We start from the raw sequence: 25,423 nt of genomic DNA, 5'->3' as shown, positions 1-25,423 counted from the left end.
GTGCTCCCTCTGGAAACATGAGCATAAACTGGTAATTTACCCATACAAGGTATTCACACTTGGCAAGGAGAATAACTGCCTGACTGAGCTTCACTGTACCAAGCTTATCAGGGACACATTTCCCAAAAGCATTGTAAGCCTAAGTAGATCATATAAACCATTGGCAAAATAGTCTCTACGATCAGCTTATGCTTGCGATGCTTTTGGGAAATGCAGCCCAGGCTGTGCAGGCCCTGACAACTGGGACATACAGCTCAGAAGCTCAAGAAATTGCTAACCCTCAAAGTTACTTTTGTTTCAGGAAAAAAACTCTTGGCATTAGATTTCACCTTTGGTAGAACACACTTGATCAGATTATTGTACTTCCAATGATGAACTCATCTCTTTGTCCAGGCACCATTGTTGGAACGATGAACTTGAATCCAGAGACCTCCATTTAAAAATTGTAGGCTGAATTGTAATGCACCAAAGCCAACCAGTACCTCATTACTGAGAACTGCTTGAGGATGTGGAAGAAGACTATAGTCTTGCAGCTTGTACTCACCCTCTTCACTCAGTGTGCAGGACATTCTTCCAGAATCCAGTAACCCCTTTAACATGGTCTCAGACTGTCACAGGATCATAAAATGTCACTCGTTCCATCTACTCGCTAAAATCCAACATAAAACACAGTTTTGTCTTTTGGTAATACCTTGCAACTGTTTACAAAGATATGCGAGGACCATATCCATCATGCCGACCATATGCTGATGACTGGTGCCTAGAGAGGAAATGGAATTATTTGCTGTTGGGTATGGAACAGTGTAAGGATTAAGAGGATTCAGAGGAGGCAGTGACTAGTCAGGCATAGAACGTTGCTGTTGAAAATGGAAGATGACATTAGAGCTTGCCATAGTAGCACTCTGGCTGCAAGCTGACATGAACATTGTGTGCTGTGCTCTTGAAGTGACTCTTTAGATCTTTTGTCCAGCCGCTGATGGACCTCAACTGCGCTCCACTTCTCAGCTGGCATAAATTGAAAAGATATGGCAAGACATCGGTCAGTGTTATAGAAGTCAACCATAGGCGTGTTCAAGTATGCCATCTTACTAAAATTGTGTTTCAGTATGTTGAATACCACACTGGGGAACTAACTGGCACTCAGCTCAGGGTAGCTGTGCAATGACACTTTCACCACATCTCTTGCTTTGCCGGCCAATCTACTCTTTTGAAGATCAGAGACATCAGTCTGTGTGCTGAATTTTATTCTGTTTAAATAACTGTACATCATATCTTCCTACTCATATACAGTAAACAAATCATTTCTGTTCCCCCTGAAGAATAGACCTTCACCTTCAGGTGAAAAACATCAATACACACACAGAGTGCTGAGACTGGCAAGCAGAATTAGGCTTTACTAGGCTGGGATGCTGCACAATGGCTGGCTGAAATACTCTCCACTATTTTCTGAGTCAGATCAGTAATGATGCTCCTTAATGATTTAGGAGAAATGACATGTTCAGTAGGTTTGACTGTGCACGTCAAAAATATGTGTGCGAGGAGGTCAGGATAGACCTGCCCTTAGAAAATCTGAGAGTTCACTGCAAATGTACTGTAAACTTGCCACAAATGTTTTTCACGTGCAATGAGCTTTGCGGCAAACACGCGGCAAATTTCCATTGTTGCCAAAGGTTTGCCAGAGATTCACCACTACCGGTGAAGAGCTGCAAACTTCTGGCAAACATTTGCGGCGAATCACAAGCTCATTTGCATGTGAAATTTTTTTTTTGTAAGGGTGCATTTGTATAACTCAAGTCTGAAGAACTACAAAGACATCTTTATGTTTTTAAACTTCTGAAGAGAAATTGTTTTGTGTCCCATTCTATTATTTTATACATGTTTGTGTGTGTATAAATAGTGTGTGTGTGTGTGTGTGTGTGTGTGTGTATATATATATATATTAGACGACAAGGAACACCCAGTACACGACATGCCCATTCCAAGTAACGCCCCCCTTGAATCACAAAGCCATTCTATTAGCTAAAAGAACTATTAAAATCCTTTGCAATCACTTAAAGATTCATGTTATCTTAACTGTGTAAATATAACAAATAACTTTTTAAATTATATGATATTATTAAACCCGAAGATATATATATGGTGAAATTAAAAATGTATCTGTTCTGTTTTCTCCAGTTAGCTCACAAGCTAATCAGTTATTAGCTTAGCATACCGCTAGCTTCTTCTCCTCTTCATTTTCATTACATTTCTCCTCACTGTCTCCTCCTAGTAATTCGACAGTATGATTGCATTGTATAACTTTTAAGTTGCGGTATACTGCATTTCACATAAACTGCAATTGACATAAAATCAAGAGTAACTTACTGGCAACAAATAGCCAGCAAGCTGCTGTATTTCACACCACAATAGAATTACTGTAAAACTTATATACAGTAGTTTACAGCATACTGTATGATTTACAGTATGTGCTGTAAAATTCATTATGGTAGTTGTTTGTATGATGTATATTAAAATACAGTATATTAGCTGTACAGTCAAATTAATTATGGTGATTGTATGTTGTATATTAAATTGCAGTGTCCATAATGTAGAACTAATCACAATAAGCACAGTTTTAGCTTACAAAGTTAGAGTAACTAACTCTGGAAAAAAAAAAAATGGAACAATTGAGGCCTTTTGTGCAAACAGAACATTTATTATACAGTGACAACTCCAATATCACATAAATTTTATTCATAAAGGTAAATTCTGACTACACACATAAAAGTTCATTCAAAAACTTCAATATTAAGTTCACCAGATGTCCAAATGACTGAAAGAACACTCCAATTCTTTGCCTGTCCAGACCTAGAGAACAAAATACAAAAATCAATTCATATCATTTAAATTCAGTCTTGTTTATATCAACATGGCATTTAAGCAACAAGGGAGAGAATCCACTCTCAACTACCAAGGTTGAGCATCATTCAGAAAGGACTGAGATCGAACATACATTGTAAAAGGATCCACAGCAGAATGAAAGGAGGACACAGGGAAACGGGCTTCTCCTGGCACAGGTAAGACTTTTAATTGGCAACTTCAATGCTTACAGCTTCACAAAACTCTTTAGCTTCACAGGTACGTAGTTTCACAGACTCGTCAGCTTCACAGACACCATGGACTTCCTTGTGCCAGGCTCTCTCTCCTTCTCTGCCGGTGGCGTGGCTGCTTATATGCCACTCTCCCCATGCTCACTGGAATTAGAGACAGGTGTTAGACATAATCTAGCTCAGGTGCAAGCGCCCTTACCGCTTTCTCCCTCTCCGGACGGACGCTTTACCACGCCCCCGCTGCCACATATCCCCACCACCCGACTCAGGCCAGGAGACATCTGGCCTGTCTACTATTCTTACCCCCCATTCCTGGAGAGGAAGTCGGCGACAGCCATCTGCGCTCCCGGTCTGTGGACCACCTTGAACTTAAACGGCTGAAGAGCCAGATACCAATGGCTGATCCGCGTGTTGGTATCTTTCATGCGGTGGAGCCATTGGAATGGGGCGTGATCCGAGCAGAGGGTGAAGGCCGCACACTTGATGGCGAGACACTCCTTTTCTACGGTGCTGTACTTAGTTTCCCTCAGCGAGAGCTTGCGGCTAATGTACAGCACCAGGCGCTCCTCCCACTCTACCACCTGCGAGAGTATGGCCCCCAGCCCTTTGTCTGAAGTGTCCGTCTGTAAGACAAAAGGGAGAGAGAAATCGGGTGAATATAAAAGCAGCCCCCCCCCATAAAGTGTGGCCTTAACCTGCGTAAACGCCTGCTGACACTGCTCCGTCCACTGGACCGGGTCTGGAGTTCCCTTTTTAGTGAGATCAGTCAGCGGGTTGGTGACATCTGAATAATTAGGCACAAATCATCTGTAATAGCCAGCTAGCCCAAGGAACTGTCTCACTCCCTTTTTGGTCTTGTGCCACGGGCAGGTCACAATCGCCGCAGTCTTGTCAATTTGGGGACGCACCTGCCCGTGGCCCAAGTGGAACCCCAGATACCGTACCTCCACCCGTCCAATCGTGCACTTCTTGGGATTTGCTGCGAGTCCCGCTCGTCGCAGTGATCTCAGAACCGCCCTCAGATGCTGCATACGGTGTAAGCCGAATGCGGTCTGAGGATTCAGTCCATGAGACGCCGAAACCTAGCCGGGGCCCCAAATAAACCGAACGGAAGTGTCACAAATTGGCGTAATCCAAACGGTGTGGAGAAGGCCATTTTTTCATGGGAAATCAGTGTCAAGGGGATCTGCCAATAACCCTTTGTCAAATCCAATGTCGAATAAAAACGAGCAGTGCCCAACCGATCGAGCAACTCATCAACGCGAGGCATTGGGTACGCGTCAAATTTAGATACCGCGTTGACTTTTCTATAATCCACACAGAATTATACAGACCCATCACTCTTAGGAACTAGAACAACCGGGCTGGACCAATCGCTGTGGGATTCCTCTATTACCCCCATATCAAGCATTGCATCCAATTCTTCCCAGACAATTTTCTTTTTGTGCTCGGGCAATCGGTAGGGACGGCTACGTACCACCACCCCCGGCTCGGTCTCGATGTGGTGCTGGATGAGGTTTGTACAACCCAGTAGATGAGAAAACACGTCTGCAAATTCCTGTTGCAACTTGGCAACCTCTGCGAGTTGATACGGTGAGAGGTGGTCTCCGCAAGTGACCGGGCTGATATGATTGTGTTTTGTATTCACCTCCGGCCCGAGCTCCGCCCTCTCTGGAACTACCGTAGCCAACATCACAGGGACCGCCTCCCTCCATAATTTCAGGAGGTTAAGGTGATATATTTGACATGCGCCCCCTCTATCGGTTCGCTTTTCTTCATAATCGAGATCCCCCCACTCGTCATGTGACCTCAAAGGGTCTTTGCCACTTGGCGAGTAATTTGGAACTCTCACTTGGTCGAAGGCGTGCTTGAGGGTTTCATCTTGCGACTGCTGCAAAGGGAAATCCCCTTCGGGAAATCCTCTGAGGATGTGCAGGGCTGCAGCCTCACCCACCCTCACGTCATCTTGACGTGGAGCTGATGAAGACGGCCCCGACTCCGCCTCCCCTGCCAGAGCATCGCACATTTCACATCTCATCGCTTTTATGCAGGACCCATCCGCACATATTCCTTTTAACACATTTCTGAATTCAGGCCAATTAGTCCCCAAAATCAGTGGATGGGTGAGGCGGGAACTAACCGCGGCCTCCACTCTGTTTTGTGCCAACTGGGAGGACTCCATGAGGCGTACGTCCTCCAACTTCAATTCCTGGGTTTCGGCACCAGTGTAAAATGGTCCACAGCAGAATGAAAGGAGGACACAGGGAAACGGGCTTCTCCTGGCACAGGTAAGACTTTTAATTGGCAATTTCAATGCTTACAGCTTCACAAAATTCTTTAGCTTCACAGGTATGTAGTTTCACAGACTCGTTAGCTTCACAGATACAAACACTCAAACTCGTCAGTTTCACAGACACCATGGATTTCCTTGTGCCAGGCTCTCTTTCTCTCTCTCTCTCTCTGTGTGCCGGTGGTGTGGCTGCTTATATGCCACTCACCCCATGCTCACTGGAATTAGAGACAGGTGTTAGACATAATCTAGCTCAGGTGCAAGCGCCCTTACCGCTTTCTCCCTCTCTGGATGGACGCTTGACCACGCCCCCGCTGCCACATACATATCAAATAAAATTCGGAGCAAAACATTTACACGTTATATTTGTACATAACTTTATTTTAGATGGACGGGTCAAATAAAGTGGCCGGTATAACTGTACAAAAAAAAAAAAAAAACACACACACAAAGTGCTTTGCTCCACTCAAGGCTGAAGTGATGAGGAGTCGAGTGCAGGCTCAACATTAATACTGTAGGTTGCCAGGTGCATTCCCATACAGTTCTACTTTTTCCGAGTGTGTGAGTAAATCAAATGCAGAGAACGCATCTCCAGGGTTTTGTCTTTTTGATAATAGATCATTGAATAATACCACAAAATTCCCCTCTAAATTGTGTATGTACAGGTTTGAGATTGTGCCAATTCTCATGCAATTTAACAGTAAATTACTGTAATTATTTTCCCGCTAATTTTTTCCTAAAGAATACAGCTCAGTTTGACAGTAACATACTGTAAACAGTTTCTACAGTAAGGCATGGTGGAAAATACAGCAATAATACTGTAAAAACAACTAAATTGACAACATACTGTAAACAGTATCTACAGTAAGTTGCAGTTGGAAATACAGCAATAATATTGTCAAAATAACAAATCATTTACAGTGTTAATAATTTTACAAACTTTTAATTTCTTAATATTTGTGGTTAGGGATAGGGCATCTAACTGTTGCAAAACTTAATTTTGCTGGTTATTTCAAGGGGAGGCGTAACTTGTAGTGGGTGTGCCTTGTAGTATTCTTGCAGGACACAGACAGACCCTTCTCACCATATGTGCGAGCAGCACAGAAAACAAAAATATAGCTGTAAACAGGTCAAATCAATAAAATAATCAAATATATGGAAAGAATAATATGACATACATATACATTTTACATTGATACATTGATACATTGATATTTGACTAATTGGAGCTTTGAATAAACCTACCTCTCCCACCCAGACACAATGCCGAAAAGAAAAAGGAGCTAAGACAGGAAATTATTGATTTAGCACAGAATTGCAATCAGTAAATTAAAGAAGCAGAGAAACACACATACACTGACGACCAAAAGTTTGGAATAATGTACAGATTTTGCTCTTATGGAAAAAAATTGGTACTTTAATTCACCAAAGTGCACATTCAACTGATCATAACGTATAGTCGGGACATTACTGATGTAAAAAAACAGCACCATCACTATTTGAAAAAGTCATTTTTGATCAAATCTAGACAGGCCCCATTTCCAGCAGCCATCACTCCAACACCTTATCCTTGAGTAATCATGCTAAATTGATAATTTGGTTCTAGAAAATCACTTGTCATTACATCAAACACAGCTGAAAGCTATTTGGTTCATTAATGAATCTTAACATTGTCTTTGTGGTTTTTTTATTTATTTATTTTTTTAGTTGCCACAGTATGCAATAGACTGGCATGTCTTAAGGTCAATATTAGGTCAAAAATGGCAAAAAAAGAAACCGCTTTCTCTAGAAACTCATCAGTCAATCATTGTTTTCAGGATTGAAGGCTATACAATGCTTGAAATTGCCAAAAACTGAAGATTTCATACAAAGGTGTACACTACAGTCTTCAAAGATAAAGGACAACTGGCTCTAACAAGGACAGAATGAGATGTGGAAGTCTCTAGTTTGAGAAATAAACACCTCACATGTCCTCAGCTGACAGCTTCACTGAATTCTACCCACTCAACACCAGTTTCATGTACAACAGTAAAGAGAAGACTCAGGGGTGCAGGCCTTATGGGAAGAATTGCAAAGAAAAAGCCACTTTTGAAACAGAAAAACAAAAAGAAAAGGTTAGAGTGCGCAAAGAAACACAGACATTGGAGAACAGATATTTGGAAAAGAGTGTTATGGATCTGAACCCCATTGAGTTTTGTGGGAACAGTCATATCTATAGGAAGTGTGGGGTAAAATGTCACCTGAGTATCTGGACAAACTGACAGCAAGAATGCCAAGAATCTGCAAAGCTTTCATTGCTGCATGTGGAGAACTCTTTGAAAGTAGTTTAAGAAGTTCTAAACATTTTATTTATTATTATTATTTTTATTTTTTTCAAATTGTAATAGTAATTTTTCATGTAATTAATGTCCTGACTATACATTATGATCAGTTGAATGCCACTTTGATGAATAAAAGTATAAATTTCTTTCCATAAGAGCAAAATCTGTACATTATTACAAACTTTTGGCTGCCAGTGTATATCCATACAATGCAAGTTAATGGGGCCCAAAACTTTCAAGCTTCTAAAAGGACAAAATGGCAGCATAAAGGTAATCCATGTCTTCTGAAGAGATACGATCAGTTTTGGTTGAGAAACAGACAAAAATGCAACTCCCTTTTCACTATAAATCTAAACTGCAGTCTCCTTGGTGCAATCATGATTTGAATTTATTTTAAAAGTGAACGAGTGAACTATTCCTTTAAAGCTTGATTTCATTACAGTTATTCAGTGGGGGCTTTAAGACATTCAAGAGACACAGTATGATTCTCTGTAAAGCTGCTTTGACAAAATGTATATCGTGAAAAGCGGTATATAAAAAAAAAAAAAAAAAAAAAAAAAAAATACTTTTGTGTTTTTCCAAAGAAAATAAAATAACAATTAACCCCCCTTTTGTCCTTTGGGCCATTTCTGACCTGTATTGAAAACCATTCAAAATGCATGAATTCTTGATTAGTGTACAACAGCCCTTTAACGAAAATCTTAAAAAAAAAAATAATGTTTTAAAGATATAAACAAATAATGAAAAAAAAGTTTTAAAAACTAAGCAAACATTGACCAAAGATGTCTCGATTTAAATTTATATAAATCACTTTTGGCATTTTACAATATCTTATTACATCAATTTCTGGTTTATTCAACAGTATACATTTTAAAGATACAGTTTTATTAAATGCCAGTTTCACAAATTAATCTCTATTGCCTTTCAACACTCTAAAAGATACACTGGTAGATTTTTGTTTTTAATTGCCAGACTTTCGATTTTTTTGGTTATTATGCAAACCGAGAAGAGGGCATCTTCACACATATATATATATATATACACTGTATATACAGTATAGTATTCTTAAATATGACTTAATGCAATATAGTGTGCGAGATTGAACATTTTCATATTTCGATTTTGATTATTTTATTCACATTGTAGTGTTACAGTCTTGGGTGTTGAAGCTATTTTTGTCCACCAGATGGTGTTTCTTTTCCAGGGTGGAGTTTAGGAACAGGTGCAATGTGTTACCTGAGGAGTCCTGGATTGAGCAGGCTAATGAAAAGGCCCTTCTCCCCAGAGTTTTTGCTTCCCTCACCAGTACCTTGATTTGTTTGGTTTGATTTTTTTTTTCTTGTTCTTTACCGTATCCTGTTTAATTTATTTATTTTTCTTATTACATACTTTGATTGTTACTTTGACTTAAAAATAAATATTTTTTGTTTGAATCTAATCCACGTGTGGCCTCCCATTTCATGTAACTCTGCCTTGAGCTGGGTGGTTTGTAACAGTAGCTTGTGCACAAATGTAACATTCTTTCAATTTATATGATGTCATGAAATTCAGTTTTCAATGTTGATATAAGCTGTTGTCACAGTTTAAAATTTCATACTAATTTTTAAAGTATTCACAAGTTTGGAACCTAATAATAAAAATATAATTACACAAATAACAATTATTTAATAACTGTATTATAAAAATTATTTAAGTGCTACTGTATCAAAACTATTATGGAAATTTTATATATATATATATATATATATATATATATATATATATATATATATATATATATAACATTTTGACCAAACCCTTGCATGGATTGAGCACAAGCCTATTTGTTAAGTTCTTTAATATTTACAGTGTTTTCTGAAGTTAAAATATTTTATAATGTATGATTGTGCCTTTAAATATTTATGCATTTACATATTTATTACACTTGCTACTTTAATACATTTTGTTACATGTTCGTTTGTATGCACTTGTGCGGTTTACATTGATATGTATAACAAGCACTAAATTGTTACTTTCTCTTTAAGAGAACCAGCAGTGCCTTGAGCAAATGTTTATGGTTGAATGAGGGCAGTGCACTTCAGAGCCTACAAGCTTAGCATAAAATAGCATAACGCGGTGATCCCATAGACATAATTATCTCATAATTAAATATTTTTGTCCAAAACACGGCACAATGTTGGCACCCCTAGAAATCATTATGAGTAAAATATATCTGAAGCATATTCAGAGGTATAAATATGAGGTAACACACAGGCCAAATTCCCTTAGTCATCCAACACAATGGGTAAGACCAAAGAATATAGTTATGATTTCTATTTTTAAATCTATGCTTAAAACTCATTTCTTTTCACTGGCTTTTAACAAAGCATGATTTTTTTTTTTCTTTCTCCGTTTAATTTCTTTATCTTAATTGTTCTTATTATGTTTGATGTTGTACAGCACAGTGGTCAACTACTGTTGTTTTAGCTGTGCTCTATAAATAAACGAGACATTGACATTGACTTGATGTGCGGCAAAAGGTTGTTGAGCTTCACAAAACAGGAAGTGCCTATAATAAAATAGCTAAAGCATTGAAAATGGCCATTTCCATGATCAGGGCAATAATTAAGAAGTTCCAATCCACTGGAGATGTTAAGAATCAGCCTGGAAGAGGATGGCTCACTGTACAAAGGGGCCATGGTTTGTTCTTGGCAGGCAGCAGATGCCCTACCCCACCCCCATCCTAATCCTAACCATATGGAAACGAGTAGCCTGCCAGGAAAAATGGGCGGCACCTTTCTCCTGTCACGAAGAAGATGTGTGTCTATATTGTCTCCATTTATGGTGAGGAGGCCAAAGAATCTCCAAGGATCACAGCTGGAGAATTGCAGAAATTAGTTGGGTTTTGGGGTCAGAAAGTCTCCAAAACTACAATCAAATGTCACCTACATCACCACAAGTTGTTTGGGAGGGTTTCAAGAAAAAAGCCTCTACCCTCATCCAACAACAAACTCAGGCATCTTCAGTTTGCCAGACACAACTGGACCTTCAAATGGGACTGGGTTCTATGGTCAAATGAAACAAAAATAGAGCTTTTTGGCAGAGATGTTTGGCATACAAAGAGAGGTAGCCATATGGAAAAGTACCTCATGCCCATGGTTAAATATGGTGGTGGATCTTTAATGTTGTGGGCTGTTTTTATGCCAGAGGTCCTGGACATCATGTTCGGATACATGGCATCATGGACTATCAAATACCAACAGATAAAATATCAAAACCTGACTGCCTCTGCCATAAAGCTTAAAATGGGCCTTGGTTGGATCTTCCAGCAGGACAATGATCCAAAATAAACAAAAATCAACACACAAATGGTTCACTGACCACAAAATCTAGGTTCTGCCTTGGCCATCCCAGTCCCCTGACCTGAACTCCATAGAAAATTTGTGGACTGAAGAGGAGAATCTACTAGCGAGAACCTCTGAATCTGAAGGATCTGGAGAGATTCTGTACGGAGGAATGGTCTCTTGCCAGGTGTTCTCCAAACTCATTAGGCATTATAGAAGACTCAGAGCTGTTATCTTTACAAAGGGAGGTTGCACAAAGCATTGAATAAAAGGGTGCCAATAATTGTGCCACATATATTTGACAAAAATATTTGTTTTTTGATAAAACTTGTGTGTTTGCAATTCTTTGATTTCCATTAGAGTACTTTTGTGAAATATTTTGAATAAAAGATAAAAAGGATAAGCAATTAAGACATTTTTCACAGCCTTCTTTGCTCATGGTATTTACCAAGGGTGCTAATGTGTTTGGCCACAACTGTATTTATTGTACACATTCTCAAATTCAAATCTACATGCTCTCGAGTTTTGCAACACTTTTACCTTCTAACAGACACCCAACAAGTGCATTGCAATGGTCTCTAGTCATGCTTTAAAACAGAGAATGTTGAGAAAACAGTCAGTGGAAAAGTTTAAGCAAAACCAGAGATGACGTTGTTAAATGATATGTAAATATAACTATATGGCATTTCACAGCTCAACTAAAATGGTGATGACAGCACTATCATGACACCTCAGGACCCACCGCAGCCAAATAAGGTAAATTTCCTTCTGGGCATGCACTCACGAGACACAATAGGCAATAAACAATTAGGCTGAATACAGCTTCTTAATTGTCAGCTTCCTATTTAGTAAAAGGATTACGGTGCTAAAGTTCTTCTTCCCCACTACAAAACTCAATCTAGCAAAATTTAGTTGCATAACGAGTGATTTACTCGCAATGTAGAGGGCTGCCTTTTCTTGCAGTCAAAATGGGCCTATTTTGCACGTCCATTGCAACAAATCCGTCCTTCCCACTAAATTCAAACAATTCGTTGCGGTGTTAAAGGGGTTGAGGAAGGTGCCAAAATAATTCTTTCTGCCAACTAATGTTTTAGGAGAAAATTATATTCAGTATGTCTTCACCATTGGTGGGCCTTTAGCCCAATCATATAAAATCGAAACTACAGTACTTACATTCACTACTTCAGGTCTATGTGCCCTCCAGAAGCTTGCAATCAGCAAGAAAGTTGCGCCTCGTGGTGCCATCTCACAGAGGCACAAAATCACTTTCTCTGACTTTGACTTTCACCATTCCACGCTGGTGAAAGTCCTTCAGAACTCCACTCAAGCAGCTGATTCTCTAGCTACTTTAAAGAAACATCTAAAAATGCATCTCTTTAATGAGCACTTGACCCAGCATGGAGCTAAATTCACGACTAAAGTCTATGAAGCATAAAAGCATGTCGAAATGCTCTAATTGAAAAAAAAAATTGCATTGTATTATCAGTGCTTGCATTTAAATGTGTTGAATTTAACAGTGCTTGCATTTTGGGAGGCTAAATTTAACATTGTTGTATTTTTAAGCATTGAATATTTCATTTGGAAACATTTCACAACTAATTTCATTATTAAAAATTAAAAAATATATATTCACCTTCCAAAGTTCGTTTCCAAAATACCATCTAGATTTTTCGACAGTTAAAATTCAGCCCATTCTATTTCGCTTAACAAAATTCACTTCCTCAAATTCAGTGGTTCAAATTCGGTTGGAAATTCAACCTTCCACATCTAGGAACTGCAGGAAAAGCAGCAGAGTTCCGATGCACAATCTCTACCTAATGTCCTCACCAGTAGGTGGTGCCATGCGATCGGGTGTTGACTACTGTAGACCAAAGCTACAGGTAGAGAGAACAGCCGTGTACATTTTGATAGTTTGTTTTTCAATTTGAAAAGAAATGAGCAGAAACAAGAAGACAAGAAAATGAAATAAAATAATATATTACAATAAAAATAATAAATGAATGAATGAACAATTTATTAGGCCTAAATCAATAAACAATTGGCCTACCTTTTGTGCACGAGTTGGTACAAAGTGTTTGCATGATATTCAATTCAGAAGGAATGGAAAAGGACTCAAGATGGCGCCGAGTATGGCTGCTGCGTTGCGAGCTCCGACACAACATAGCAATGTTTTGTTTGTTTTGTTTACAATTCTTATGTTTTTTGTCTTGGATGTTGTCTGCCTTATTGTCTACGACAGACAAACACTTTTGGACATTGGTTCAGCGATCTCACACCGAAAACCAGACTTCACATTCCTCAATGCCGACCCGCTGTTTACAAACACGCAAGCGGAGCCCTTTGTCTGGGCAGCACGGCCGCGGAAACGCAGGAGGAAAAGGGGAAACAGAGCCGGCGTTCTCATCAGAGTAAGACGCCGCGCAAATCGACCCCCGCTACCCACTATTCTACTGGCAAATGTTCAGTCTCTGGATAACAAGCTCTGCGAGCTGAAAGCGCGGATCTCTTTCCAACGAGAGACGAGGGACTGCTGCATTATCTGCCTAACAGAAACTTGGATGTCTGCGGAGATTCCAGACTCAGCCATTGAACCTGCGGGGTTCTCCATGCACCGAGCGGACAGAGCGAAAGACCTCTCAGGTAAAAGCAGAGGTGGTGGTGTATGTTTTATGATCAACAAATCCTGGTGTGATCAGAGGAACATACATTCCATCAAGTCTTTCTGTTCTCCTGATCTGGAATTTCTTATGCTTCTGTGTCGACCATTCTGGCTACCGAGGGAATTCAGAGCGGTCATTATCACTGCTGTGTACATTCCTCCACAAGCCGACACAGACCGGGCACTCAAGGAACTGTATGGGAGTATAAGTGAGCAGGAAACCGCACACCCTGAGGCCGCGTTCATTGTGACCGGGGACTTTAATAAAGCCAGTTTAAAATCAGTCACACCAAAATATCACCAGCACATTAGTTTCAACACACGAGGGGACCGGGTTTTGGATCATTGCTACTCTCCGTTCCGGGATGGCTACAAATCCCTCCCCCGCCCACCATTTGGCAAATCGGACCACTCTTCCATTCTGCTTCTGCCCGCTTACAGGCAGAAACTGAAACAGGAAGCACCCACCCTCAGAACGATCCAGTGCTGGTCGGACCAATCAGACTCTATGCTACAAGACTGTTTTGATCACACGGACTGGGAGATGTTCCGGTCCGCCTCTGATGACGATATCGAGCTTTACGCTGATAGCGTAATGTGTTTCATCAGAACGTGCGTAGAGGAAGTGATTCCGACCAGAAATGTACGAATCTATCCGAATCAGAAGCCGTGGATCAATAGCGATGTTCGCGCGGCACTTAATGTGCGGACCTCCGCTTTTAATTCCGGGAACGCGGAGGAGCATAAACAAGCCAGTTATGCCCTCTGAAAAACTATCAAAACAGCAAAACGCCAGTACAGGGACAAGATTGAAGGACAGTTTAACACCACCAACTCTAGAAGCATGTGGCAGGGAATTAACATCATCACGGACTTTAAAGGGAATAAAAACTCCGCCATGAACACCGCTGTCTCTCTACCGGATGAGCTAAATACTTTTTATGCTCGTTTCGAGGGAAATAACACCGCCCTCGCGGAGAGAGCTCTCGCGGCTGAAGCTACAGAGGTCAGTTCACTCTCCGTCTCTGTAGCGGATGTAACCCGATCCTTCCGACGGGTGAATATCCGCAAAGCCGCAGGCCCAGACGGCATTCCGGGCTGTGTCATCAGAGCGTGCGCGAACCAGCTGGCTGGTGTTTTTACGGACATTTTCAATCTTTCCCTCTCTTTGTCTGTAGTCCCCACATGCTTTAAAACATCCACCATTGTGCCTGTTCCAAAACAATCAAAAATAACTTGTTTAAATGACTGGCGTCCTGTTGCTCTGACCCCCATCATCAGCAAATGTTTTGAGAGACTAATCAGAGATTACATCTGCTCTGTCTTGCCACTCAATCTTGACCCGCTGCAGTTTGCTTACCGCAACAACCGCTCCACTGATGATGCCATTGCATCTACAATACACACTGCTCTCTCCCACCTGGAAAAAAAGAACACTTATGTGAGAATGTTGTTTGTAGACTACAGCTCAGCATTCAACACCATAGTGCCCTCCAAGCTAGATGAGAACCTCCGGGCTCTGGGCTTAAACAGCTCGCTGTGCAGCTGGATCCTGGACTTCCTGTCAAGCAGACGCCAGGTGGTTAGAATAGGCAGCAACATCTCCTCATCACTGATCCTCAACACTGGAGCCCCACAGGGCTGTGTTCTCAGCCCACTACTGTATTCCTTGTACACACATGACTGTGTGGCAACACATAGCTCCAATGTCATCATTAAGTTTGCTGATGACATGACGGTGGTAGGTCTGATCACTGACAATGATGAAACAACCTACAGAGAGGAGGTGCACACTCTGACACACTGGTGTCAGGAGCACAACCTCTCCCTCAACGTCAGTAAGACAAAGGAGCTTGTGGTGGACTTCAGAAGAAAAGACAGAGAACACAGTCCCATCACCATCAATGGAGCACCAGTGGAGAGAGTCAGCAGCTTCAAGTTCCTGGGTGTCCACATCACTGAGGAACTCACATGGTCCGTCCACATTGAAGTCGTTGTGAAGAAGGCTCATCAGCGCCTCTTCTTCCTGAGGAAGTTTGGAATGAACCGCCACATCCTCACACAGTTCTACACCTGCACTGTGGAGAGCATCCTGACTGGCTGTATCTCCGACTGGTACGGCAATAGCACCGTCCACAACCGCAAAGCACTGCAAAGGGTGGTGCGAACTGCCAAACACATCATCGGAGTTGAGCTTCCCTCCCTCCAGGAAATATACACAAGGCGGTGTGTGAAAAAAGCTCAGAGGATCATCAGAGACTCCAGCCACCCGAGCCATGGGCTGTTCTCACTGCTACCATCAGGTAGGCGGTATCGCAGCATCAGGACCCGCACCAGCCGACTCCATGATAGCTTCTTCCCCCAAGCAATCAGACTTCTGAACTCTTGATCTCTCATGATCAATATACATCAGCACTGCACTTTATTACCCTTACTCTTACATCTCACACCGGACTGTCATAAATTATATTATTATTATTATATTATGTCTCTCTTAACAACTGACTATCAACCGACAGCCTGAATGTCAATACAGTACATTCTATATATATAATATACTTTTTTTTTAATTTTTTTATATATTTTAATTTTTAATTTTTATTGAATAATGTGTATCTATATAGTAAAAAACAAAAAAAAAACAAAAACAAAAACAGCGTATTGTATACTGTACAGTGTATGTTATTATTTGTATATTGTTGAGTGTAATTATGTGTATAACAGATGTTTAAATTGTGTTGTGTTAATTTGATGTTATTGTAAATTGGTATATGTCTCATCACTGTCACAACTGCTATGTTGATTGGAACTGCACCCAAGAATTTCACACACCATTGCACTTGTGTATATGGCTGTGTGACAATAAAGTGATTTGATTTGATTTGATGTCGATGCTATACTGTATCTATGGGGAAATTGTATATCTTGGCATGTCTTCCCACATTCCTTCTCTTTACAAACTCTCATCTTCCTCTCTAACAATGAAGGGCGCTGTCACACGCACATTATGCATTGATGATCAGTTTGGGCGCAGTTCTCCGCTTAGTCAGTTAACGTTTGTACATTTACCCTATGTTAGTGCTTCCACCTCCCTATTGTGCACATGAAATAGGCGCAAACACGTTAACCTCTTTATACTTTTTACATAGTCTTCACAGACTTTAGAAGCTTGCACCTCGATGGTCGACCCACAGATGATAAATGAAACATTGCAAATGCACATTTGTTAAAGCAGTGATTGTGTAAAAACAGTAGATCTTAGCCTCCAGCACAAACATAATTACAAAATTATGTATTTAATAATGTAGTTAATTAGTTTGATTATTTTGGGGGGGGGTGGCCTGGGTAGCTCAGCGAGTAAAGACTCTGACTACCACCCCGGTTGCTAGGTAGGGTAGAGTCACATGGGGTAACTTCCTTGTGGTCGCTATAATGTGGTTCTCTGTGGTGAGCTGTGTGTGGATGCCGCGGAGAATAGCGTGAAGCCTCCAATTGCACTATGTCTCCACGGTAACGCGCTCAACAAGCCACGTGATAAGATGCACAGATTGACTGTCTCAGATGTGGAGGCAACTGAGATTCGTCCTCCGCCACCGGGATTGAGGAGAATCACTACACCACCAAGAGAAAGTAGAGAGCACTGACAATTGGGCATTCCAAATTGGGGAGAAAAAAAAAAGAAAATAACTTTGAACATATCTCAGCGAGCTATATTACAAGTATTTTTAAAGTTATGCACAAATCTATGAATGAAAGACACTATACGGTCAAACTGACCGCTAGAATGCCAAGGATCAGCAAATCTGTCATTGCTGCACGTGGAGGATTTTTTGATGAGAACACTTTGAAGTAGTTTAAGAAGTACTGAATTTTTTTTTTTCAAATTGTAATAGTAATTTTTCATGTTACTGATGTCCTGACTATACATTGTGATCAGCTGAATGACACTTTGGTGAATAAAAGTAACAATTTCTTTCCATAAGAGCAAAATCTGTACATTAATACAAACTTTTGGCTGCCAGTGTATTGTAAGAAATACACATTCATTTATTCCCACTTATCCTATGTAAGGTCACAAAGGTACTGGAGCCTATCCCAGGAACATGTTTTTTTAGAACATTAGAAAAGTTGAAAACTGAGCTTTGACTTTTACAAATGAAGATAGGCAGATATGTATCTGCTAGAAATGAATATACTGTTAGCCTAGATAAGATTATTTGAATTTTTATTACATTTTTTATGTCTGTCAATTACATTTCCGATTTAAAATATCCTCGACTGTGTAGAAGTCCTTTTCTTCACTTTTCTTTTTTGGAATTATTTACTTCAGCTCTGGACATTAATATGCAGATATTGATGTAGTTCAGAAAACTAAATAAAAAAAATATATGTTCCAGCAAATCATATTAATGGAATAATTGCATCTTACATATTAATTTAATAAACTGTGGTCACCTTACTTTATTATGCCTATGTATACCTACACAGCGATAAGTGATTCAGGGCCGGTTCTAGACATTGAGAGGCCCTAGGCAATTTCTTTTGGAGGCACACTGAATTTTTTTGTTTATTTTTTTACTTATTTTTGTTATTTAATGTGGCATGACATACAACAAAGTGGTAGCTCATTCAAATAATTGCTTTAACAACCTGTTTATAGTAGTACTCTTAACTGCTTTTTTGTTGTTTGTTTTGTTATGCAAGTTTTGGCAAATCTAATCAAAAGTCTAGTTTCTGACTAGTTCTTCCACAGAGGTGCTCTTTGTTTTAGCCTGGTAACTTCTAAACAACACTTTGTTATTTGATAAAGTGATAAAAACCTGTGCACCACATAAGAGCTTCCAGCCAATCAGGGGTGTGTTTCCGTAAAACCACATAACTCACTGCTTAACCACCTTAGTACGATGCATCCTTAGAGAAACTAACTAGCTTGTCACGACTGTTTTCCGAAACCTTAGTAACTATGTCGCACATCCATCGTTCGAACCACGTTAGTTCAACAATGTGGAGGTGTCATTAATGGCGTTACTCAGGTGGAGGAGTAAAAAACTGCTTAAGACACGAAATAGACATTTACGATTATATGCACTTTGTAAGTGGTGTACTCTTTACTACAGTTTACAAGCAGTTCGGTCAGTAAGCAGCTCCACAGCAACGTTATTTCCCCGTGACGCTGCTGTAAATGATGAACATGGCATCTGAGGACTACTTCTGTTATTTTCTGTTCTCCGTTGTTTCACTTTATTTTCACATGACCCCTCTGTTACTGGTGTGTTTGTTTTCATCGTGACCTCTCGCAGCATTGAGCTGCAATAGTGGGGTTTCCCTCTTACCTCACGTTATCACACTTGAGCACATACATATGCACACTTTTCAAAAATCAATAAGAACGCCACTTTTAGGTCACGTGACGCCATGCAAGAAGCAGACGTGTGAGCGACGAGCTCTGCGCATTTTGCTAAATTTTCGATTATTTTCATGTTATAATTTGGCGAAATTTGATACACCCAGTTACACATTTGCTCTTTGAGGCAAAACATGGCAAAGAAGTCAAAATCCTCGGGCTCTGGAGACATTAAAAGACACTTACGTGTTCAGGATGAAAGCCCCGACAGGCCTACAGACCGGGGACTCGATTTGGATGGCGCGGCAGGAGAGGTGATCCAGCGTCAGTTGTCCAACATGTCGGTGATGTTGACGAAGGTTCTTGCTGACTTGGAGGATCTTGTTGTAATACGTCAATCGATTACAGCGATGGAAATAAAATTCTCTGAGATAGTTACAAGAGTGTCGGATGCTGAGAAACGAATTGATTTTCTGGAATCTTCAGAGAGGGAATTAACCTCTAATCCGCCCACGACCAAAGTTGATCTGGAACGTATTCTTGAAAAGCTTGAAGATCTTGAGAATAGAAGCCGCAGGAATAATGTTAGAATTGTTGGAATTCCTGAGCATGAGGAGGGCAGAGATATGGTGAAATTCCTAAATGAGCTTTTCACAAATCTGCTCGACATAACAGGCCACAAGCTGGAAATCGAGCGAGCTCACAGAGTCCCTGCTCACAGATCTGCTGAGGGAGATAGGCCCTGACTGATTCTGGCCAGATTTCTGAGATCATCCGATAAAGATCTGGTGTTGCGCCAGGCGAGGAGCAAAGGGAAGCTTTCTTGGAAGAACCATAATATTTTCTTGTTCCCGGACTTTGCGAACTCGACAAGAGAGAAATGTGATCGGGTCAAGGAATGTAAGAAACTCTTACAACAGAAAAATATCTCGTTTGCACTGATGTACCTGGCCAAATTGAGAATAGAAACGAAGGTCGGTCGCAAAGTATTTACATGTCCAAATCAGGCAATGTCTTTTATTGAATCACACAAAGGATGTCTTTTATAAAGTTGACGGATTGTGTAAGTCATGGTATATACTTTTATGCGGTCTCCGAGTGAATTGACTCGACCATCCGGGGAACCAGGATGCCGGTTTTGTTTCTTTTTGTGTTGGTTTCGCCTAGGGGCTGGAGCTTGTTTTATTGAATAACACTCATTTGGAACAGCTGTGGATTAATCTGTTCATTCTTCATGCTTATTCCTCTTGCTGGCTGTGGTTTGTTTTGTTGAGTATTTTTACGGGACACTGGAATGATTACTTCATCCGTTGAACTCATAACAGCCGGCTCACTGAGCATTTGTTTGTCTGACTGAGGAATCTTAACGGTTTTATATCAGCTGGAATTTGTTTTGTGGAAGATCACACCTTTGAGACAGTTCTGTGAATGAATCTACACGTTCTTTGTGTTCATTTTTCCTATTGACTGGGCTCATTTTACAAAGTATTTTCTGTTATGTAATTTTGCCTCACAAATTTGTGAGGCAAAATTGAGTAATCCAATGGCAAAGTTGTCATGGAGACTCGTGGGCGTTCATGGACCTTTTGAGTTTAGAGGGATTGTCGCCGGTTGGTGCTTTTGTGCGTGGGGTTAAAGGGCACGTTTTTCTTTTTTCTGTTTGTTTAGTTCGGGGGGAAGTTCGGGGTTTGATTGTTACACTAATGGGGAATGTGGTCTGTATAATTTTGTTTTTGACACACAATAAATTTTTTCTACTATATCAAAATGTCAAATGTTAATATGAGTATACTATCTCTCTCCACATGGAATGTGAATGGGTTGGGGCACCCCATAAAAAGAAGGAAGGTTAGTACTTTTCTTAAACGTAAGAAATATGATATAGTGTTTCTTCAAGAAACACATCTCTCCCCGCAGGAAGCGGAAAAATTTGGGAAGATATGGGGTGGACATGTTTTTTCTAGTGCTTACTCAAGTAAGAGCAAAGGAGTCATTATATTGGTAAATAAACATCTACAATTCAAATGTCTCAAACAGACTAAAGATAAATTAGGAAGAGTCATTATTGTTTTAGCTGAAATTCAAGGGCAAAGATTGATTTTGGCTAATATTTACGCACCCAACGCTGATGATCAGGGCTTTTTTATAGATCTTGAAGGGATGCTGCAAACCACTGGCACCCCTCATGATATAATATTGGGAGAAGACTTTAATCTTTTGATGGACTCAGTCCTTGATCATAGTGAAACAAAAGTGTGTAAGTCCCCTAGAGCAACACTGACGCTTCACAGGATGTGTAAAAATCTTGGTCTTTTGGATATTTGGAGACTTTTGAACCCATCTGGTAGGGACTATACATTTTTTCATCAGTCCATAAGATTTATTCTAGAATAGATTTTTTTTTTTTTTATATCCAAATCCCTCATTTCATCTGTTGTTGATTGCTCAATTGGACATATCTTAGTCTCAGATCATGTTCTGTTGAGTTTAAAGGTGTTGCCATATACAGAGAAAAAGAAATCATATAGTTGGCGCCTTATGTGTCCCTTTTGCAAAATCCTGATTTCCAATAAATGTTGAAGACTGAAATCAATGTTTATATGGAGACCAACTGGTCCTCAGTATCCTCTGTGGGCATGGTTTGGGAGGCACTTAAGGCGGTTCTTAGGGGTCGGATCATACAGTATGCCTCATTCTTTAAAAAATCCAAAGCACAAGAACTTGTGGAGTTGGAAGGAAATATTAAAAGTGCCGAGGCAGAGCTGAAGCGCTGTATGTCATCTGATGGCCTCAGAGAATTGACCCGATTGAAATATAGATATAATACTATTTTGTCACGGAAAGTGGATTTTTGGTTATTCGGGGCAAGACAGTCATACTTTGAGTTGGGTGACAAAGCAGGAAAACTTTTGGCTAGATATATAAAGCAGAAAGAGTCTTTTTCTATCATTCCCTCAGTGAAATCTGCTTGTGGTGAAATATTTACCTCGGCTATTGATATTAATAATGCCTTTAAAGAGTTCTATCTTGATCTCTATGGTTCCACGTCAGGCAAGGCTCCGGGGCCTGACGGTTTTTCCTCTGAGTTTTTCAAATCTTATGCTACAGAACCTGCTTCACTTTTGTTAGAAGTAGTTTATACGGAATCATTAAAGAACGGAAAGCTTCCACCAACCATGACACAAGCCCGGAAAAGGACAAAGATCCAAGCAAGTGTAAAAGTTACCGCCCAATTTCCCTGATCCAGTTAGATGTAAAAAACAATTCCAAAATTCTGGCTAATCAATTAAGTTATGACATCACTTATACATATAGATCAGGTGGGGTTTATTTGAGGCCGTAGCTCTTCTGATAATATTAGGCGTCTCATCAATATCATGTGGTCAGTAGCGAATGATCAATCTCCGGTTGCTGCCATCTCTCTTGATGCCAAAAAGGCGTTTGATATGGTAGAATGGGATTATCTTTTTAAGATTTTGGAAATATACGGGTTCGGGAGTACATTTATTGGTTGGATTAAGTTACTTTATAGACACCCTGTAGCAGCGGTGCAAACAAATGGGTTAATTTCAGATTATTTTACTCTGGATAGGGGCACTCGGCAGTGTTGCCCTCTTTCCCCATTATTGTTCTATCTTGCCCTGGAACCATTAGCAGCCGAGATAAGAAAGGAGGATGAATTTCCAGGGGTGACGGCGGGAGGTGTGGCGCATAACCTTCTGCTTTACGCGGATGATATTTTATTATTCGTCTCCGACCCTACCAGATCTATGCCTTGCCTCCACAGAATTATTAACTCCTTTTCCAAATTCTCAGGATACAAAGTCAGTTGGTCTAAATCTGAAGCTTTGGCTTTGACAGCATACTGTCTAGTAACGGCCTCCCAGCCGGGTGCCTTCCAGTGGCCCAAACAGGGAATTAAGTATTTGGGAATTTTATTCCCAGCAAATTTGTCTGATTTAGTCAGAGTTAATTTTGATCCCTTAATAAAAAGTTTTTCGAATGATGTGGGCAGGTGGGCTTCATTACACTTATCGATGATTGCGAAGGTTAATGTTATTAAAATGAATTGTATTCCAAAATTTAACTACCTGCTACAATCTCTCCCTGTAGATGTCCCCCTCTCTTATTTCAAGCAATTTTATAGCATAGCGAAGTCCTTCATTTGGAATGGTAAATGTCCCAGGTTAAATTTCAGTAAGTTACATAGGCCGATTGACAAAGGTGGGCTAGGCCTACCCAAGATTTTATTTTATTATTATGCATTCAGTCTTAGACATTTGGTTCATTGGTCGCTTCCACCTTAGAGAGCTCCTCCCTGGTTCTGTATTGAAAAGGAAGTTCTTGCCCCTATCTCGCCACTGCAAAGCCTTTCGATTAAACTAGCTGGAGAGGTTAAGTCGTACCCCATTATTTTGCATTTGCACTCGATATGGACAGAAGTGTCCAGAGTGCTTAATTCTGATATTTATTTAAACGTAGCCTCGAGCATATGGCTGAACCCTAAACTATGTATTAATAAGTCCCCTTTCTGTTGGTCAGATTGGATTGTGAGGGGGGTTAATACACTTGGTGACCTATATGAGGGTGAAGTATTGAGATCTTTTGAAAATTTGATTCAACATTTTGGGATTCCCAGATCTCAATTTTATAAGTATTTACAGCTGTGCCACCTGCTCTGCTCTGTTTTTGGGAGTAGCATACACCCCCCTAGAGCGGCAGATACTCTGGAAGTGGTGATTGCTGCTTTTGGGAAGGGTCATGAGGCATCAGTGTATTACTCCCTGTTAATTCAGAGTCTGGGGGACGGAGCTTTAAATTCTCTCAAAAGATTATGGGAGGAAGATTTAAATTTGTCTAAATTTGGGAGTGTGGGCAAGGATTCTAAAAAACAAAGTCTGCATCTAGAGATGCAAGAGTTCGCCTTATGCAATTTAAGATTTTACATAGATTTTATTGGACCCCCTCTAGATTGTATAGGCTTGGTCTTTAGGACACACCCATCTGCTGGCGATGCCATATTGAAGATGGAGACACCATCCATGTTTTTTGGGGGTGCCTTAAGATCCAAGAATTTTGGCTGAAGGTGCAAAGTTTTGTGTGTGATGTGTTGGGCACTCAGGTCTCATTCTGCCCCAGACTCTGTATTTTGGGAGACAGGGAGATCATGGATTTGGTAGATAAGTACATGAAGGACTGGGTTTTGACCAGTGTGATGACTGGTAGGCAGGTTATTTTGAGGAGTTGGAAGTCAGATGGAGCACCCTCGTTCCCGGAGTGGTGCGCAGAGATGGGGAGGGTGGCTGCCTTCGAGGAGGGGTCGAGCATTCGGATGGGGGTTAGGGAACCTTACAATAAGAAATGGGGCAATTATTTAGCATTTTTTAGGGAATATTGAGGTGGGGCGGTGGAGGGAGTAATTTAGAGTTTAATTTTTGTAATTATTATTATACTTGATTATTGTATGTTATTTTATGTTGTTGTTTTAGTATTTCTGTTTGTGTCTATATTCTATTGACCACAGGGGTGTTTGTGGGGGGGTCAGGGTGGGTTGAGAGTTTGGTAGGGGGAGGGGATATAGTGGGGGTTTAATGTTTAAAGTGTGTGTTTGTTGTATTTTTGTATTTTATTTTTTTTATTTATGAATCAATAAAAATGTTAATAACAAAAAAGAACGGCACTTTTATTCTTGACACAGTGAAAGATACAGACTGGGTCTGGCAAATTGGGCTCTGGTGAAGCTGTGTGGTTCTGCATGGCAACAAACATACAATTTTCAACTTGCTTTTCAGTGACAGAGAAGTTAAAACCCTTCACAATCTGAATTTAAATACAAAATATAATATCCCATTTGATGACCAAAAATACTATCATACTAACAATTATTGTGTGAATCATGTCATGCAATGTCATTATTCTGGTAGTTGATAATTAAGTAATGTAATTAATAAATGATATACTGTTAAGTGTGATTAAGAATCCTAGGTATGGAATGAAATACAAACCTTTATTGTTTTGCAGTGGTGATGACCCACCATCACATACACTGCAACAGTCAAGTAACTAAAGCTGGCTATATGTAAAGATTATCAATACACAATATAATAGCCATGATAATATAAGCCAGACATGACACAAAACATATCCTTTATTTAGGCCTTCTCATTTTTCCCAAGCCACAGCATGATAACTATGGGGAAAAACACAGCATGAAAGCAGTCTATTTTAAAGCCAAAAACCCATTAACAGATGAATACAATAATTTGATAATCAAATTAAGCTGTGCCCTATTACTGTTACAAATCATTGATGAAACATTCACATTTAGCTAGTTAATTTAGATGATTATTAGCCACCAAGGACACATTTCTCCCCACTTGACCCTCTATCTAATGAC

The sequence above is a fragment of the Myxocyprinus asiaticus genome, chromosome 26 (genome assembly GCF_019703515.2).
Source record: "Myxocyprinus asiaticus isolate MX2 ecotype Aquarium Trade chromosome 26, UBuf_Myxa_2, whole genome shotgun sequence".
NCBI classification, from domain to species: Eukaryota; Metazoa; Chordata; class Actinopteri; order Cypriniformes; family Catostomidae; genus Myxocyprinus; species Myxocyprinus asiaticus.
Note: the sequence above shows the minus strand (reverse complement) of the source record.